General features: G+C 34.4%; 1 protein-coding gene and 1 pseudogene across 4 annotated transcripts in view; one reads left to right on the forward strand and one right to left on the reverse strand.

Moving 5' to 3' along the window:
* The window catches only part of ADK (adenosine kinase), a 626273-nt gene that overhangs the window by 464557 nt on the left and 141196 nt on the right, over window positions 1-20520 (reverse strand). The gene's annotated exons all lie outside the window — the stretch shown is intronic.
* On the forward strand, window positions 16133-17636 carry LOC143654511 (dnaJ homolog subfamily C member 7 pseudogene; annotated as a pseudogene).

Consider the following 20520-nt stretch of genomic DNA (forward strand, 5'->3'; position numbering starts at 1 on the left):
CACAACATGAATATGTGTGCAAAAACTACATGTAGTCTAGAAAACCTCAGCTGTTCTTATCACTATACTGTATCAATGGTTATTTTTTATTACTGTGCACAGCTTTAAAAGAAAAAGAACACTTTCTTATTAAGGTGTTTAAATCCAACAAAGGAATAAAACTAAATCCTACAACCCTTAAAAGCTTAAGGGAATTATTACATTTTATGGCTATTCATAATATTTTAGTACATTTTAAATGATCCAACTATACTGTCTTTTCATAAGAACATTTGTATTGCCATGCAATTTTAATCCATATGCTTAAACCCCTTTCACAGTTTACAGGAACAAAGCAGTTCTGATTCACAAACAATGCCCTGCAGTCAAATACGCTCATGAGGTATTAATTTACAACTTCATCTGTGATCAGTTAAACTGCATGTGAAATCTTAAACATCCTTAAACAGCTCACCACAAATAGTTCAATAAGAGATTTTTTGGGTAACATTACTTTAACAAAAAACATGTATGATTAAATTCTATTGTAAAATAAAACCAAATGCCACTTGCTTCTAAGGATAAGCCACTAACAAAACAATCTTTTAAACTGTCACCTTTTGCATCTAAAATATTAATTAAAAGTAACACCAGTATCAAAAACATATGTTTCATAAGCTTTGGCAAGACATGTCACAGATAAAAAAGGAAACCAATTTCATGAAGAAAATGTACATGCTTCAACAAATAATATGCTGGGTTGGTTTTTTAAAAATCAGTCCTAGGAGCCAGACTTACTAAAATGTCTGGTCAACCTGAACCATACCAAAACAAAGGATTACAATTACCAGTTTTAAGAAACAACTAAAATATCAGATCAACTAAAATTGCCAGTTTTAACAAACAACTATAATAACAGGTATTCACAAGTTATGGGCAAAGACAACAATAGCGAAAGAACATGATATGAATTTCCAATCCAATTAATTTTAGTGAAAAACAATAATCTCTAGCTTCTCAGAAACCTGCAGTTTTGATCTTCAATATTTATGTAATTTGAACCTTATGATATTTATTTACTCAGGATTCTTTTAGCTAGTTCCAAGAAATAGTTATTTTGATCGGTTTTCTAAATCAATCAGAGGAGTTATTATCACACATAACCAAAAATGTCCAGGGTGAGAACAGTTTCAGGGTTGGTTCATTTATGACTCAATATAATCATCACTGACACAGGTTCTTTCCGTATTTTCTTCCTGCCATCCTTAGTATGGTGACTTTTGTCCCCTAATGGTATCAAAGTAGCTACATTACTTACAGGTATTGATTTACTTAACAATGTTTCAAAGTCAGAAGAGCATGTCCCTTCCTTATGTCTCTTAAAAAAAAAAAAATAGGAAAACTTTGCCAGATCTCCCCAATAAACCTCCTCAAGTCTTATACCGACTACTCATTAATAAATCAATCATTGGCAAAGGGAATGAAATAACCATGAGTGGTTTAGATTAATGCAGATTCAGGCCCGGAAGGTAATGAAGGACCCAGCTTCCTTAAACACATGGGCACCTAATTAATCAAAACTACAGCATCAAATCTTCAGTATTAAAAGCAAATCATGAAGAGAACCTTCACATGTTGTATGTAGTAATATAGCAGTCATTACATCCTTTACATGCTTCCAATGAACATTTCGTATATATATTATATACAGCAATGTAGAAAAATCTTAAGTATAATCAATGATCTATTAACCAAATAGATCACTGGAAAACAATTACATAAGGTAATAATTTTCCATCTGAATTAATAAAGTTAAAATAAGATGAGAGAGATTTATCAAAATATGTGCCAGACTTTTAGTAAAAATCAAAGGACTGAAGACATGCTGAAACTCCTCAAACTACTCTCAAGTACAAAAAGAACAGAAAAGGAAACAAAAGAGACAAAAATTTGGTTACTTGAAAGCAGAATGCAGAGTAGTGACTAATTTAACAGACCCAAGAAAGCTGAACTAAAAAGTGGTGAAGAAAACCAGAAGAAAGTTAGAAAGCAATCGAATTTACACCTAAAAGGCAACACAGTTGGTAGCATTAGGAATCTGTAGAAATAGGAGGGAAGGTAGGGCATAAAAGTTTAGGAAGAAACTAGATTCTCTCTTGTACTCTGTACACATCAGTGTGAAGAGCCTATTTTTTCATCCAGGGAGAAGACTGGAGGGCCATTCTATGAAAAGCACAAAAAAAGGGCTAGAAAAACAAACTGAAAATATAAGGGATTAACAGAAAGTCCAACTTTCTTCTCTTTGACTCCTGGAAGAAAGGAGGGTTGGAAAGGTACTTTCTTGAAATCAACCAAGATCTAAAAATGTCAATACCAAGAATTCTGCTACAAAATGGTCCTGCCGAATCATTTCAAAGAGAAAGAAGCAAACAGCCGACAGGGCTAAGAAGTCCCACCCATGCACAGCTTTTTAATTTCCCACTCTTAAAAATAAGCAGAGAGGCCAAGATCACCAGACATTTGAAGAAAACTTCTACCATGACAGACTGAGACAAAAATAAACAAAAATTTAAAACAAAAGCCTGGAGGGACTTTCAGAAGAATAAAAACTTGAAAGAAATCTATCATTAATATCCTCAGAGAGATGAGAGAAGATTCTATATCCATGAGACAAAAAAAAAATGCTATCAGAGAAAAAAAGAATCAGAGAGTAATTAAGTGTCCTTCAAAATTAAAATGACAGTAAAATTTATTTCTAAAAAGACAGAATAAAAGCATAATATAAAAGATAATTTATACAACCAATCCAAGATGTCCAATATTCAAATCAGTGAAGTTCCAAAGAGAACAGAGAAATATACAGGAATAAATGAAAAAATGACTCAAGAAAATTTCCCAAAATCAAAGGAAAGAGATGCATACCAAATTATTATCAGGACAAAGACAGAATCCAAAAAGCTTATGAAGAAAAAACAAGTTTCAAACAAAGGATCAAAAATGAGAATGGCATCAGATTTCTGCACAGCAATGCTGAAAGCTAGAAAACAATGGAGCACTGTCTTGAAAACACAAAAGCAACTTTGACAAGAAATAAAACTAAAACATATTATTAGGATTTAGAATACCCTTGTACCAAAAAATGTCTACTTTAGGTAAGCTGGTTTTACAACAGCTAGCACCCCAAGAGGAGGATAAACTCACTCAAATCTGAACAACCGTTATGTATTTCAATTCTATACAGACAAGAAAAATGGAGTTGCAGTTAATTCAGTAAGTTCCCATCACTCACTTTGAAACTTCTGACTTAGAACTTCTAATGTTCATGGAAAGGTTTTCTTCCTCCTCCTGGAAATCATGCAATATCACGGATAATGAAAGAGCATATAATCAACGAGCATTGCAAAGTAATAAGGAAAAGATGAAGTAATCAATAAATGATAGAGAACAACTGGATAGCCAGCTGCAAATATAGACATGTAAACTCTGCCAAAAGCGACTGCCATGAAGTAGAATGAAGAAAAAATGTGGCAGCAGGGTCAAGTGTTAGAAATTCACAAAAGAGCCTACAAAAATATGCTTTTTGAAGTTGAGGGAAGAACCACAAAATACAGAACGATGCTATTAATTTACTAAGTTAGAAATAAGACAAGAGTGTTTAGAATATATAACAATGCTACTAATTTGCCAAGTTAGATATAAGACAAAGATCACCACTACTATTTAATATTATACTGCAATACTAGCCAACACAATTAGTTAAAATGAAGGAAATTAGAAATATAAATAGGGGGAATAAAGAGGTAAAACTATTATTGCTACTTGAAGCTCTTATTATTGCATGACTAAAAATATCAAACAAAATTTAACTGAAAACTTACTACAAACACTAGAAGGACAGATAGGAATAAATATTAATATATAAAAGTCAGTAACTTTCATTTATGTAAACCAAAGTCAGTTAGAAAAGATCTTGATTAATAAAACAAACAAAAAGATCAAATAAACATTAAAAATGTGTAAAACTCAACATCAAAAAGAAAAACAACCCAATTTTAAAATGGGCAAAGGACTCGAACAGTCATTTCTCCAAAGAAGATATACAAATAACCAATAAGCACATGAAAAGACACTCAACCTCATTAACCATTCAACAAATGCAAATAAAAGCCACAATGAGATATACTTCACATCCACTAAGATGGTTAATATTAAAAGAAAACAGAACACTTTTTTCTGCTAGTGAGGTTGCAGAGAAATAGAAGCCCTCAAGCACTGTTAGTGGGAATGTAAAACGATGCAGCTACTGTGGAAAAATTTGATAGTTCCTCAAAAAGTTAAGCATAGAATTACCATAAAAGCTGGCAACTCCACTGTATATACCTAAAAGAACTGAAAGCAGGGACTCAAACAGATATTTGTACACCGATGTCCATAGCAGCATTAGTCAACAGCCAAAAGGCAGAAACCACCCAAGTATACATGCACAGATGAATGGATCAACAACATGTAGTATATCCATGTAATGGAGTATTATTCAGCTGTAAAAAGGAATGAAGTTCTGACACATGCTACAACATAGATGAGCCCTGAAGACATCATGTTGAGTGAAATAAGCCAGGTACAAAGGAACAGATATTGCAACTCCACTTATATGAAATCAATAGACTACGCAAATTCAGAGTGACAGAAAGCAGAATATAGGCACTAGAGGGAAGGAAGCCCAGCTTTATAAATACATCTTCTAAACTTACCCATTTACAGTAAATAGCCACTACTGAGTTTCTCTCTGATGTTAGTGCTCCCTCACCCTCTCAATTCTTATTCCCTTGATAAACAGTCTTCCAAATACCTACCCTCAAGGAAAACCAGTAAGTTTTCCAGTCTTATATAGTCGTTGCATTCTAAACATGCTCACTTTTCTGAGACTTCTGCTCCCTTGCCCCCCTGTCTGCCATGCAAGCTCTGACATCTCTACTTCATTTAACACAGGCCATCACTTTTTCCAAACTTCCAAGAGTCATTGCAGCAGTGTAATAGAACCAGCTCCAGCAGCCTTTGGCAGGAATTTAATTGCCGTATCACTGGACAATACTCTCACACCAACAGAGCTTTGGCGCGGATGGTGACCAGATTCAAAAGTTCACAATATTGAGTTTGACCCTGAATCCAAAAAAAAAAAAACCAAAGAACAAAAATCTTTCCTTCTGGTCTCTTAAGTCCTTTATTAGAAACACCTACAGTTTTCAAGTCTATCTTTAACAATATGATAAAAGGCATAGACCTATTCCTCAGAATAATGCCTATCCACAACATATTTTGCATAGAATTTCATAAAAGGTTCAAGGACAATAGGAAGTCCACAAAACCTCCCTGTCTTAAGTTGGATTTTCTGAAAACACACACTGTGAGTCTGGGGTTCAAGATGTTTATTAGGGACCAACCCCTGTGAAGATGAGGAGGAGGAGAAAACACGATTGGGCAGAGGCAGAAATCAAATTGCAAAACACACCCAACAAAACTTCAGCCAACCTGGCAGGGATCTCTAGCAGAATATCACTTGTCGGAATTGTCCCAAGTCTGAACAAAATGGCTGAAGTTTTGTTCATTTGCCTCACTGCAATGCAGGATGTAAGCTATCCTGGGAAAGGTGTAACCGTGGACAAGGAGGATTTTTGTAGCTGAGGCAGACTTGAAAGTGCTGACAGCTAAAGGGTATCAGAAGACCACGCTGTTCCCACAGAAGGCAGCAATTGCTCCTTGAAGAAAGATTTGCCCACACATCTGCCTTCATGTCTACCACATTCCCACTTAAGAAACCTCATTACATAAATTCTAAAAATCCTCCCTATTACATAAATTCTAAAACTCCTTATCTGCTGTTTCAGCCCTCACTCCTGTTTTTTAATTCTTCTAACAGTGTGTTTGCTTGAGCCAAAAGCCCAAGGATCTTCAGCAGACCTCATAAAGCAATGTTCTATAGACCATGACAGACTGAAGTTGTACTGAAGTAGTAAGAGTCATACTCAGAGCAACACGAAGCCCTATTGACCTAGGTACATTTGTAAGTTGCTTGAGAAAACTATAAATGAAATAATTAATCATATGAGAAAAAATTGACTAAATGATCTAACAGCAAACCTAAGCAGTCTCTTTCTACCAAACTCAACTGGAGTTAAACACATGATATACTGTAATTTATCCACCTCAACAAGGACAGTAAAATATTATTGGGGGCTACAAAATTAAGCATCTATAATATTATCTTTTAATTTAATCAGAATTAGAAAATAAAGCATCTTTTAATTTTTCATCATTAAGTAATTACAACCATGCTTCTTTCTTTCCTTCCTTCATATAATATATAATTTCCTACTGTATGCCTCCCACTCTGTAGGAGTGTACAGGACAGACAAAACTCGTGCCTTCAAGGAGCTTACGTTCTAGTTAGAATAGACAAATAAGAGACAAGATAAACTAAATCACTTCAGATTGTGATAAATACTATGCATTAGAGGGTGAGAGAACAATGAGTGATAGGAAAGGGTAGAAGGCTACTTCAGTAGGTTAGTAGGGAAAGCCTCACTTAGAAGGTATTATTTAAGGTGAAAAGTGAAAGATAAGAAGTCAACCTTACAAAGAACCAGAAGCAAGAGCATTCCAGCAACAGGAAACAGAATATACAAAGGTCACAAGGTTGGAACAAGGATCTATTCAAGAAACAAAGATCAGTACCATTGAAGCATTGTATTATAAGAGTGTTCTAACCAAGGTCAGAGAATTATAGTCAAAGTATCATCAATCACTATCGATTATCCTTCCCCCTACTTAATCATTGTTTTATGAGCAGAGAACCATGTAAACCATAGAGACTAAGAGCTGATTAGTAAACACTCCTGCAACTAATGCTGCTTCCCATAATTTGTTCCACTCTCCTTATATTATAAAAAAGAATAAATCTATATTTTTGTAGAAATTGAAGAGAAAAAGCAGAAATGAAGAATGAAACAAATTTTCACATTCCTTACAAAGAAAATAAATTTTATATGTAACATTCAGTAATGCATAAGATATTAGCAACATTTCCCCTTTATGCAAATAGTTACATGTATTTGACTGAGTCACATTTAAGACAGTAAAAAATTATCTCTACATCATAAGTATATTCTGAATAATTAAGGTTTCCCTACATGCTAAATTCCCACAAATAATTTAATCTCAATGGATTTGCAACACTATTGACCCCTACTTGAAAAACAAGTATTATTTACTTGACTTACTAATGGAAGTCAAACCTAAAGAAGAATATCAAGTGGCTTTGCCATACTACATAGTTAGAATTTTGAGAAACATTAATTATTAAAAGGAAAAAACACATGATATATTTAAAGCAAAAGTGCCCTAACATATGCATGAATAAAAATATAAAAACAGATATACTTTTAGTCCCTATGCATGAAAACATAACTTGCTCAAGTACTTGGTCAATAAATCATTAGAGCTAAAATTTCTAACATTAGAACTGTCACTTCAGCACTGTCCTGTCTCCACGCCTCAGTGGAAAGAATGCTGACTTGGAGGTATTAAAAGCCTCCACAAATTGATCTTGGGGTGAATATATGATATGCCAAGAAAAATTATCAATGCAGAAGCTTTTCTATTTATAAACAGGTTAAGTTCAGTTGCTCCTTAGTCTAAAATGACCTGACCCTTCATACATTCTTCCCAAATTTGCTGATAAATGCATTCCATTGGGCTTCTTTCTCCAAAATATTTGTCTACACTAAAATGCCCATGAGAGACAAGCCTTCTCTTCTAGATGATGTCTGCACAAGTGTCATAAGAAATTTTTAGCAGCTATAGTATCCAAAATTGTTGTCCTGTCACTTACGTGGCTATCACACAGATTTAAAAGGCCTTAAATCTATTGAAGATTCTCTAGTTTGTGACAAGTTTGATCAGCAGCACCTGCATACTGCTTTAGCATTGAAATTTTCAAACTCTTGGTCTTTTAGTATAAGGTCAACAGACATCTGACACCAATGCCCACACGACGATGTAAATGCAATGTCTCTTACTGATTGCTCTCCATTGCATAAGCAATAGTTCACAAAGTAGGGCCCAGACACCACAGTGGTCCTCAAAATCCTTTAGGGCATCCACAAAAATAACCAGAGATAAATCTGCCTTTTACACTATTTTCCCACAACTGTGAAGTTTTCCAGAGGCTGAATAACATATGATGACATCATTCTGAATGCTAATGGGATGGATGCATGTGTATTCTTGTATTTTTAAAGAATTTTTTTATGTAACAGAGAAATATGTGTGTTTTCAGTTAGCTAGTATGTGTGCTCTTAATAGCTATTATAATATGATAATTTACATATCGTTATAAGGCCATATTTCCTTCATATACTTCAACCAAAACAACATATTGCAATAGATCAAATGCAGAAGCAGAAGAGAATCCAGCTGTCCTCTATTAACTTGGGTACTAGAGAAACTTACAAAAATGTAAACCAATGCCACTCATTTTACAAATTTTTGTTTTGGAAAACATGTTATTTTTGATAAAAATGTGTTATTTAAATTAACATGTAATGGGTTTATTATAGCTATCATTAGCTATGATAATAAATATTTTTAAACATCTCTAGTTTAATTTCTAATATGGTAAACATCAACAGATAAAATCCACTAAGCAACAGTTCTCTGCAGCATATGCATACCACTTCTCATATGCTTACCATTTCCTTTGTCCTTCAAAACAGTTCCTGTTGTTGAACAAACCTACTTTTCACCATTTTCAGTTTTTTAAAACATTCTCTACTTTTAATCTCATCATCTTGATTACCTCTCTCTCATTAGTATTACACATTCTTAATGCTTTTATACCTACCTAACAAAGCATTCTTAAAAATGAATTGCAGGGGCGGGCCGCGGTGGCTCAGCGGGCAAGAGTGCTTGCCTGCCATGCCAGAGGACCCCGGTTCGATTCCCGGCCCCAGCCCATGTAAAAAACAAACAAACAAACAAAAAATAATAAAATAAAATAAATACTTTAAAAAAAAAAAATTAAAAAAAAAAAAAAATGAATTGCAACTAAAACACAAACAAAGCAAACACAGCACAGAATAATGAACACAATAATCAACACCGAAATGACTGCCCCCATCAGTTCACCCCATCCTTTGCTCTGAGGTGACTGTCAGGCTAAAAAATTTTATAAGGTAAAAATTAGTAAAAGAAACTTCTTTATATTTTACATTGCTAGTTATCAATTTTGAATAAAAGATAATATTATAGCACAGCTTGTAGCTAACCAGATTTAAATTTGGCATAACCCAACTAATGATATGATACCATTATGTTCTCTTATAAATGATTATTTATATTCTGTCACTATCACAACTTCCATGTGCATTGCTAGTTATTGGAAATGTTAGTTCAAATACTTTAAAAACTATTATTGAAGTTCTTCTCTTGAAACTACATTCTCGATAACTTAAACGGATTATAAAAGCATTCTTGTGGTTGGTAGAAAAAAATTATAATGAACACAAGCAACATTTTCTAATAAAGATGAATGGTATCTGAGAAATTAATGTTACATTTAAAATATGTTTCTGAATATTGTATATAGCAATGAAGTACTTTAATTAAAAAACAAGATTAAACCATACTTAATCATTCATCTTTCTTCCTTTCTGCCAACTTCCTTCCATTCTTCACAAAAGTTCACATTATTCATATTATTTCCTCAAACAATATAACTATTTATCATAATTTTACTATATTTACTGCTAAACTTTAAAGATAATTTCTATTTTCCAACACAGATTAATTACAAAAGTCTTCCAAAAGCTAAATCTGCACACGCAATACAAGTATACAGGTAAGTCATGAATAGGATGCTACCTATCAATTATCATTTCAAGCTTGGAAATTTAATCAATAAATTAAATTGATTAAAAGTTGATTTATTATAAACTTATATAATATGTGATAGTCACAGATACAGACAAAATTAAATGAGGGTTAATAAAATATAAAAATGTTTGGTTAATAACCATCTTAGAGGTGAACTAACATTTCTTGAACATATGTGTCAGACACTAGGTTAGGTATTTCATATACGTTACCTTATTTTATCAAGGCAATAAATTTATAAATCAGTGTCATAGCTCCTATTTTACCAATGAAGAGATGGACTCTGATAAGTCACAGAACTAGTAAGTAGCATAGATGTGACTAAAGTAAAAAATAAATAAATAAAATAAAAGGAATGATTTTACAGAATGGACGTACTGTTTTTATAGAAATAACTGTCATTTCACAATCATTCTTTATTCCAATAACAAGACTTCAAATTTGGTTTTGGGGAACCATCCTCTAACACACTTAATTCATAAATTTCCACCAGAACTAATTCTATTTCCAGTTGCAGGAGTAGATATGTAGCCCAAGCAAAGCCAAACATATCTAATACGACTTAATACCACAACTCTTCTCAGTACGACAGAGGTAAAAAAAAAAAAAAAAAAAAAAATGGTAAGGATGTAAACCTACAGCTGCTGGCAGCTTACTCTACCCTCTAGGAAATGACAGTCTATTTTCAAGTGGATTCAATACAAAGGGAAGCAGAGTTAACTGTTGAAAAGGGTCCAAATAACATTATAGGAGCTAGTGATCAAGCTTCAACTGAAATCAGCCATTCCGTAATTTTCTTAGTTGTGTGGCCCAATAAATTCCTATTTGCTTAAACCAGTTTGAATTGGGAGTTTCTGTCACTTGCTCAATACAACTACCAATAAAAATTTAACAGATCAAATCATCTCCCAAAACCAAACATATATTCAAGTATTCCCAATATGGAATCTAAAAGAAAAGTAACAGGAGTCAAGGAGTCATTTTCAGTATTTCAAAAACTCTAATAAAATTGTACATTGACCTAGGATAAGATCACAAAGGCTAACTAACACACCAAATACCCTCTGACTGCATCATTCCAATATGAAAATTTGTTTTCTTCTTTTAATATGAATTCCAGAAGAAAATACTTTATATAACCTTTAATTTAGAACTGTGAAACAAATGGATATTACTTTAAAATACCATTTATTTGGTAGACAACTCAATAAATAAAATACCATTTATTTGTTGAACAATCTCAGGGAAAATATTTCAAAATTATCATTGAAGAAGAAAATGTCAAGAACTATGGTATCATTAGTAATAAATCAATTCATACCTTTAAATACAAGAAATTCCTGACTAATCCCTTAATTTGTGACAGCCTTTATAGCCTTCCCCCCGGAGGCTATTCAGTGTTCAGTGACATCAAATAAGCAGTGTAGGCTAATGGCACCACCTAGTGTCTCATACTGGACACTAGCTAACTCACTGCCTTTTGCTGCTATTCTCCAATTGTTTCTCTGCCTTGGATAATTCTTCCAAAGCCATTCCTTTCTCAGACATATTATGTGTATACACATTACATATATACATATTACCCTATATCTCTTTACCTCATCTCTCTCAAAACAATTTCCCCAGCTACTTTATGAACAACTAATTAGTACAGCCTTGATCTTTGCCAGGTACCACACAAGGTGCTTTACCTACATTATCATCATGAGTCTCAGCATTCACATGCCCAGGATTATAGATCATTGGCCAGGCAGTGTGGCTCCAAAGCCCATTTGCTTAATTACCACTTATATGGCCCATCAGCATTGTTGCTTTTTCTTAACTTTTCTTCTGACACTGGCCAAACCACAAATCCTATTAATAAAATTGGTGGTAAGTCATTCAGTTGGTGGCAAATGATTCAGCTATAGCTAAAAAGAAAACAAAAGGTACTAAAAGTAAAAATTAGGCCCATCCATCACTTTGAAGTATCCAGAAGAGTTCTCACATTCAAAAACCTGTCACCAATTTTGTTACTCTGATAATTAAACCTAGTTTTCTTCAAATACTATCATGGGAAGTAATGTTTTCATTCACTTCTGCTGTTTACAGTAATAACATTTTCTAATATTTTGTATTACAAATTACAATTCTCTAGTTTATCATTAGTTAAAAATTCTGAAGGAAAGGCTTCAACTTAACCACCACTGTAAATATTTTTTAAAAAATTCAAATGAAGTATTTGTATAGGATATCCAGACCAATACAGCAGAATAAAGAACCCAGAAATAGACACATACATATACAGAAAACTTGATATATAATAATAGACTGTTCAAAACATTATGATAGAATAACTGGTTATCTATATGCAACAAAACAAAACTCAATCTCAAACTTTACTTAACACCATACGCAAAAAAGTATATCCAATTGGATTAAAGATCAGAATACAGAGAGCATATAAAGGAAATTCTTGTGACTTTGCAGCAGGAAAGAATTTCTTAAACAAGACGTAAGAGTATTAAGCACAAATGAAAAAGATTCACAAATGCTGACATTAATTTTTTTAACTACATAAAAACAATAAAAGACACTACAAACGAGGTTAAAGAAAAGTCATAGAGAAATATGTGTGGGCACAGAAATATGCAACAAATATAATCAAAGAATTAGTATACAGAAAATACAAAGAACACCTACAAATTGGCAATTTTAAGTACTGCAACAGAAAGACACGAAAAAATACCCTAAAAGGCAAACAAATATATAACAAAAGATGCTCAACTCACTAAAAAAATTTAAAATGTAAATTAAAACTACAATGATTCCACACCTATCAAATTAGAAACAAATTAAACCTTCTGATAAAACCAATTCTTGCAAAGACATTGAGAAAGGGAACTCTCAGGTGCTGCTGACAAGAACAATTCAGCAATGGGTAGTAAAGTACAATACAAGGCAACAATTCCATTTGTATGTATAAACCCTACGAAGGACTGTCCAGTATTCTATCCAAATTTCTACCATGGAAGTATTCTATCTCTACAATATCCAGTGCAGTAGCCACTGGCCACATGTGGTTACTGAGCACTTGAAATACGGCTAATTCAGAACTGAATGATTATATTTAGTTTTAATTAATTAAGTTTAAAAACACACATGACTAGTGACTGCTTTATTAAGCAGTACACCCTAGAGAATATTTTCACACATGCAAAAATAGATAAATACAGGAACCTTGATTGTAGCAGTGTCTCTAATAATAAAAAACCTATAAGTTCTCAACCAGAAAATAATTGTGATATTCATATAATATAATATTATTACATATTATATTAATATTAATACATTACAATATTATATTGCAATATATGGTATATGAATATGTAGACTGTGTGGATATGTATGAATATGTATAATTTATGTATGAATAAACTATAGATGAGTATTAATAACAGAAGAAATCCTTCTTCACAGTGAAATAGCACTTAACATTTTTGAACTGCAAATAAATCCCTCAAATTGTTTATGGACATACGCATATACAGTTTAAGCACTAAGAAAGACATTACAGCTGTAAACACCAAACTAAATACAAGCAATCTCTGGGAAGTGGGAGAATGGAATTACAGAGAGACACACAGAAGCCTTCAAGGGTATCTGTACTGTTTTATATACCCTGTGAATCTTCTACAAATATGGCATAGTTTTAAGATACAACCAAGTAAGATACTGGGTACATGATGTTTACCGTAGTTTTGCTAAATTTTTCTATGTACTTGTAATATTTCATAAGGAAAAACTAAAAACAAGAAAATCCATGCTACAAACTGTGGAACACTACCACTTGTAAGTTTGAGACTTCCTGTTTATTCTTTTATTTCTTACCCTCTTGTTCAGCTTACTAACATCCACCACAAAGTACAATAAAATAAAAATTGTGAAGACTTAAAATACCCAATTGTATTTCCATGATAAAGCATAGTCTGCCATTAGAAATGTTTTCTGCTTCCTAGTAAAAACAATTAAAAGGGAAGGTCTCTCTTTTTCTTATGACTTTTTGACTTCTTATTTAATTCCTTATGTAGTATTTGTAGAAATTAAGTATTTCAGCATGGAAAAAGAAATCTTTGCTCTAAGAATTACCCTTGGGGCAATTTGTTAATTCCTGAACCAGGCCATTTAGCTAGGAAGTCAAATACAACAAATGTTTTAAATAACATTGAAACCACTTTGCTCAACTCCTTATTAAATGTTTATGTTTTACAACAATTGAAAAACTCTTAGGGATATCTCTTAATGTCTTTTTGCCAAACACAACACTCTACTTGTCTAGCTTTAAAATGCAAGAGCTAATAGAAGTGTTCATGAAAACAGAAACAAGCAAACATCATACTCCATTTACAGAAAGTCTGTCTCCAAGTTCACAAGTTTTCTTGGATTAGCAAATGCTTCTATTGTTTAGAAGCACAAAATGCATTTTTTATTAGTAAAGCTCCTACCAATCCCTAAAATTGTTAAGCTAGTGAGACCAAGTATAGTATCACTACACAATCCCCAAAGATTTAACACACAATTAAATGAATACTGAATGAATAAAACTTCCTATTTATTCACTGATATCAAATGTGTTCCATGTTGGCTTCTGTTTGTGTTTCATGACTTAGCAACACAGAATATGAGCAACTGGAAATACACATGGCTTGATAAAGCAATTCTAACTTAGTAGTTAGAGCTTCTCACCAGAATTTAAAGTTGAACAGGTAGGAGAATCTCAAAATCTCTCTTTCACTCCCTCTTATATTTCTCAGAAGAAGCACTTATAAACAGGGTGAAGGCAAAATCTTCAAGGTTAAAATATCTTCTGTCTCATGGCAAAGTCTTCTCTCACTGCTCCATTTGCTTGGTACACTTAATGCTCTGAAAAATGGCCAACCCTGGAAAAAGGCATGGATTCGATGACTTAGGTCAGTCACTCTAGACTTTAGAAAACAGGGATCTTTCCTTGAAACAATAACCCTTGAATTCATTCTCTTTTGCTTCTTTTTTCCCAAGAGAATGTTAATATTGTCTGGACCAATACCAAGGTATAAATACAGGAGAAAATGGCCCAGAATGCCTGCCTGAAGAATGAGTACAAAAAGAGCTTTTACCAAAAAAAGAAAAAAGATTGCACATGGCCAATTTTTAAAAAATACTCTCAAACTTTTCAATAATTAATAGAAAAGTTTATTAGAACTATTAAATATCATGTTTTCACCTATAGTATGGTGGCCAGGGTAAATATGCACTATTATATCAATTATAAGTAACTGATATAAATTTATGAAAGGCAGTTTGGCACTGATCAAAAATATGTGTACTCCTTTTAGTAATCTCAGGGAAAAATTGGCACAATTTTGTAAAATCGCAAAATTTTTGCAGAAAGATAACCACAAGATTTTTTTGTAGTGAAAAACTAGAAAAACTTAAAGTGTCCATGAACAGGAAATTGGCTTAAAAAAATTAAAACAGCAAAGCTCCAAAATAAAGGAAGAGAGAAAATGGAGAGAGGAAATTATCAAAAAATACAGAACAAAAAGAGTAGGAAGGGGCTTACTGAAGCTTATGTAGGTAGGGGAGAAGCTTAGCCTACCTATAAGCATGCCTAAGAGTTACTTCTGGAGGACCTCTTTTGTTGCTCAGATGTGGCCTCGGTCTCTCTAAGCCCAACTCTACAAGTGAAATCATTGCCCTTCCCCTACATGGGACATGACATCAGGGGTGAAAGTGTGCCTGGATGTGTAGGAGATGATTCCCAGGGATACGTCAGGCCCTGGCATCGTGGGATCAACAATGCCATCCTGACTAAAAGGAGGAAAAGAAGCGTAACTAAAAAAGTATCTGCGGCTGAGAGAGTTCAACTACAGTCAAGAGGCTACTCTGGAGGTCACTCTTACGCAAGCTTCAGTTAGACATTGCTACCTATCATAGCTTGTCAAACCCCAACCAAAACCATTCCAAACAATCCTAATGAACACCTAGGGCAATATATAAGATTCTACACAGGTTCTATGCACTAAGATAACTTTCCCCTACAACCTCCAGATGGGTCCCTAGACCAGTTAAGTCCTGAAACCTAGAGGGCCCAACCTCTTTAGAGCATTAATTAGTTCCACCTCCCTACCGCACATTATTGACAACCCCTTCCAACATGAAAGAGTTAGAATGACCCACCTGGCTCTCTGATCCCGGCAGTAAGATGGCAGCTGCCATAGAGTGCAATGTGGTAATGGCGGCGACCAAGCCAGAGCTGCTCGATGATGAAGGGGCGAAGAGAGAAGCAGAGTCTTTCAAGGAACAACGAAATGCATACTACGCCAAGAAAGATTACAATGAAGCTTATAACTATCATACAAAAGCCACAGATATGTGTCCTACAAATGCTAGCTATTATGGTAATCATGTGGCCACCCTGATGATGCTTGAAAGGTTCCAGGAAGCTCTTGGAGATGTACAATAGTCAGTGAGGTTGGATGACAGTTTTGTCCAGGGACACCTGCGAGAGGGCAAGTGCCACCTTTCTTTAGGGAATGCCATGGTAGCATGTCAGTTTTCAGAAAGCCCTAGAATTGGATCACAAAAATGCTCAGGCACAAGAGGAGTTCAAGAATGCTAATGCAGTCATAGAATATGAGAAAATAGCAGAAACAGATTTTGAGAAGCGGGATTTTCAGAAGGTTGTTTTCTGCATGGATCTTGCCCTAGAATTTGCTCCTGCCTGCCATCACTTCAAAATCCTCCTAGCAGAATGTTTAGCTATGCTGGGTCATTGTCCAGAAGCACAGTCTGTGGCCAGACATTTTACAAATGGATTCCACCAAAGCAGATGCTCTGTATATACGAGGTCTTTGCCTTCATTATGAAGACTGTATTGAGAAGGTGGTTCAGTTTTTTGTACAGGCTCTCAGAATGGCTCCTGACCATGAGAAGGCTTGTATTGCTTGCAGAAATGCCACAGCACTTAAAGCAAAGAAAGAAGATGGGAATAAAGCATTTAAAGAAGGAAATTACAAACTAGCATATGAACTGTACCCAGAAGCCCTGGTGATAGACCCCAACAATATAAAAACAAATGCTAAACTCTACCATAATCGGGGTACAGTTAATCCCAAACTTAGGAAACTAGATGATGCAACAGAAGACTGCACAACAGTGAAGCTCGATGACACTTACATAAAAGCTTACTTGAGAAGAGCTCAGTGTTATATGGATACAGAACAGTACGAAGAAGCCGCACAGGACTATGAAAAAGTACATCAGACAGAGAAAACAAAAGAATACAAACAACTCCTAAAAAATGCACAGCTGGAGCGGAAGAAGAATAAGAGAAAAATTACTACAAGATTCTGGGAGTGGACAAGAATGCCTCTGAGGACACGATCAAGAAAGCTTATCGGAAACGGGCTTTGATGCACCATCCAGATCGGCACAGTGGAGCCAGTGTTGAAGTTCAGAAGGAGGAAGAGAAAAAGTTCGAGAAGTTGGAGAAGCCTTCACCATCCTCTCTGATCCCAAGAAAAAGACTTGCTATGACAGTGCACAAGACCTAGATGAGGAGGGCATGAATGTGGGTGATTCTGACGCAGACAATAGACTCAAGGCATTCTTTCGGTGGTCCAGGGGGCTTCAGCTTTGAAGCATCTGGTCCAGGGAATTTCTTTTTTTTCAGTTTGTCTAATAAAAAGAAAACCAACCTCCCATAACCCAGAAAATGCAGATTCGCTCAATTTAACCTTGAATATGGACACAATTCAACTCCTCCCTTCAGCATGTCTCCTGTACTTAGAGCAGTTTCATTTTCTCAGCTGGATACCTGTGTCTGTGTCAGTGGGGTGAAGGAAAGGGAGCCAGTGCCAAAGACTGCGTCGGGGAGGGAGGTGGGGGTGGATGGGGAGGCAGCTTGTGAACTTTCGTTTTACTGTTTAACTTTACGAAAAAGGAAAAAAAAATAAAGAGAATAAAATGTTTTGACCCTTTCTAAAAAAAAAAGTTAGAATGGGCATAGCCCATGTACTCCTAAAGAGTATGATAGAAAGATCAAAGGTGATAGTAGAGTTACACAGAGAAGGTAGGATTTAACAAGTATGACTGCTGAATTATTATATTGATATTTCTTTTAGTTTCTAGTATCTTAGAGTAATTAGAAGTAAAAACCTAAAATTGCAGAACCCATATTGAATACAGAAATCTGTTCTACAACTAATTATTGTGCTGTGCTTTGAAATTTATTCCTTTTTTGTATATATGTTATTTCACAAAAAAAGGAAAAAGAAAGTCTGCTGTGACAATAAAAAAATATTTATTCCCTCTAGCCTCCTATATTCTGGAGCAGCAAGAAAGAAAAATCTGAGAGGATGGTATGGTAGCCCATGACAAAATCTGGGATCTGTCCTGTAACTACTTGTTGAATAGTACTCTGAAAATCATTGCTTTCTTCTTTCTCTGTTTTGTATATATGTTACATTATATAATTTAAAAGTTAAAAAAAAAGTAATATTATCTTATAAATTAATCTCATAGGGTTGTATAGGAAAAACAGAAATTTTTTAAAAATGGTAGGAAGGGCATTTCAGTCTAATCTGTAAGGATATAGATTGTAAGGGCCCATAACTGACCCAGCACAGTAAAAGAAAAAAGAAAAGAAATTTTCACTTCAAGGAATTCCAGAGTATTAGGGGGAAAGAGAAGACCTTACCTAAAAGTTTCCAAAGTAAAATTAAAATAGGTCACGTACTAGGCCACAACAATGGCTCTTGATGGGAGTGATGGCTGAGAAATTTCAAGGAAAAGTTATTTTCAAACTTCAATATCATACTCAAAATACCAATCAAATGTGAAAGTAGACATTTTAGGCCCACTAGTAGTCAAAAATATTCTTTTCACACAATCTTTTTTTTTTCAGGAAGCTCTAAGGGATATATTTCCGTAAAACAAGGGAAGAAAACTAATGAGAGAAAACCACCAAAAAGCAAATTATCCAAACAAAAAGAGCAATAAGGGAACTCTAGGAGCACAACTGTGGAGAGTAAAAAAATTTAATTGAAACAGAACAGAGTAGAAAAATTCTCTAGAAAAAAAAAAATTCATTGAACTTATTGACCTATGTTTAAACACTTGAACACAATTAATGATAGGTGTCTAAGAGATCTGTGAATCCTTGAGGGGAAAATTAGAAAATTAGCCCAAGGGACTCTAAGCAAAGGCATAAGTAAGCAATAAACAGCGTGGTGGTGAGGGAACTCAAAAATTTAAGTAAAATAGTACATTACTTTACCCAATACTTAGATGGCCATTATGATGTAAATATTGTTTATAGACTGATTTTAAATGAAAATTACTAAGTAATTTTTCAAAACTGGAAGAGTAAATATGTACTCCAAATCCTAAACCACCATAAAAAGGTCAAAAGACAACATCTACATTCCAGCCCAACCCTGAGACCAAAGAACACATCACTCAAAAAGTTCCCCATGTGCTTAATTTGGGACTTAGTGACAGGACACAACTCTTTTCTGATGGTCGCTGGTCCAGAAATGGAAATCAGTGATCCGCAAAAAAAAAAAAAAAAAAAAAAAAAAAGAAGGGGGGTGCCTTATATAGGAGAGCTTCGCAAGGCCTGGCTACAAGTTAAGTCTCAGCTGAGTCTCGTAAAAGTTGATTGTCAACAGTGATCAGGTTCAGTAACCTCCACCTCTGTGTTCTGGACATGTAGGCCACTGTGTATTCAAGGCTCCACCCTTTCCCCTAAGGGAGGGGGATTCCAGCCCCTTCGCTGCAACAAACTAAAACTGGTTATCAAGAAAAGCTGAATAAGAACATTATTTAGAAATAAGTAGTACCAGAAGGAACACACTAATAATAATAGAAGTGGTTGTTTCTAGAGTACTGGGGAAAGGGTAGGAGACCACTATACTCTATTAAAACCTTTGGTACTAACTGGGGTTTCACCTATGTGCAAGAACTACTTTAACACAAAAAGAGTTCTTAGCAGTATAGACTTTTTTCAATGTCAAAATTAATAAATGTTGAGAGGTAGAAAGCAGGAGCACAGCTACTAAAACATGAAATAAAAACTTCTCTGTATTAGTTGACGTTACAAAGTAACCAACTGAGGAAGAAAATAGGGTGATCAAACAAGGAAGGGTGAAGGAAAAAAGTAGAGGTGACAGGAAGACAGGAAATAAAGATACAACTAATCACTGAAGGACATGGAAGACCAGAAATATCAAGAAATAATAAATAATCTTACTATATATACTTACAGGTATAGACATCCTCAAGAAGTACTCAAAACAAAAATAGTTAAAAGTAGCTGTCTTTGGGTTTATGGGGACGGGGAAATGTAGGGCAAGATCTCCTTTGCTTTCGATTATAAGACCATCTGCTGTATTTGATTTTTAAACCATGTGCATATATTTCCTTTGACTTTTTTTTTAAATGGCCCTGAGATTGAGAAAGCCTTCTTGACCAAAAGTGTTAAGAGATACAGAAGAGAAAATAAAGTTTCAGTGGCTGAGAGATTTCAGAGTCGAGAGGTTATCCTGGAGGTTATTCTTATGTATTACATAGATATTCCCTTCTTAGTTT

Source organism: Tamandua tetradactyla, chromosome 13 (genome assembly GCF_023851605.1).
Source record: "Tamandua tetradactyla isolate mTamTet1 chromosome 13, mTamTet1.pri, whole genome shotgun sequence".
In the NCBI taxonomy this organism is placed as follows: domain Eukaryota; kingdom Metazoa; phylum Chordata; class Mammalia; order Pilosa; family Myrmecophagidae; genus Tamandua; species Tamandua tetradactyla.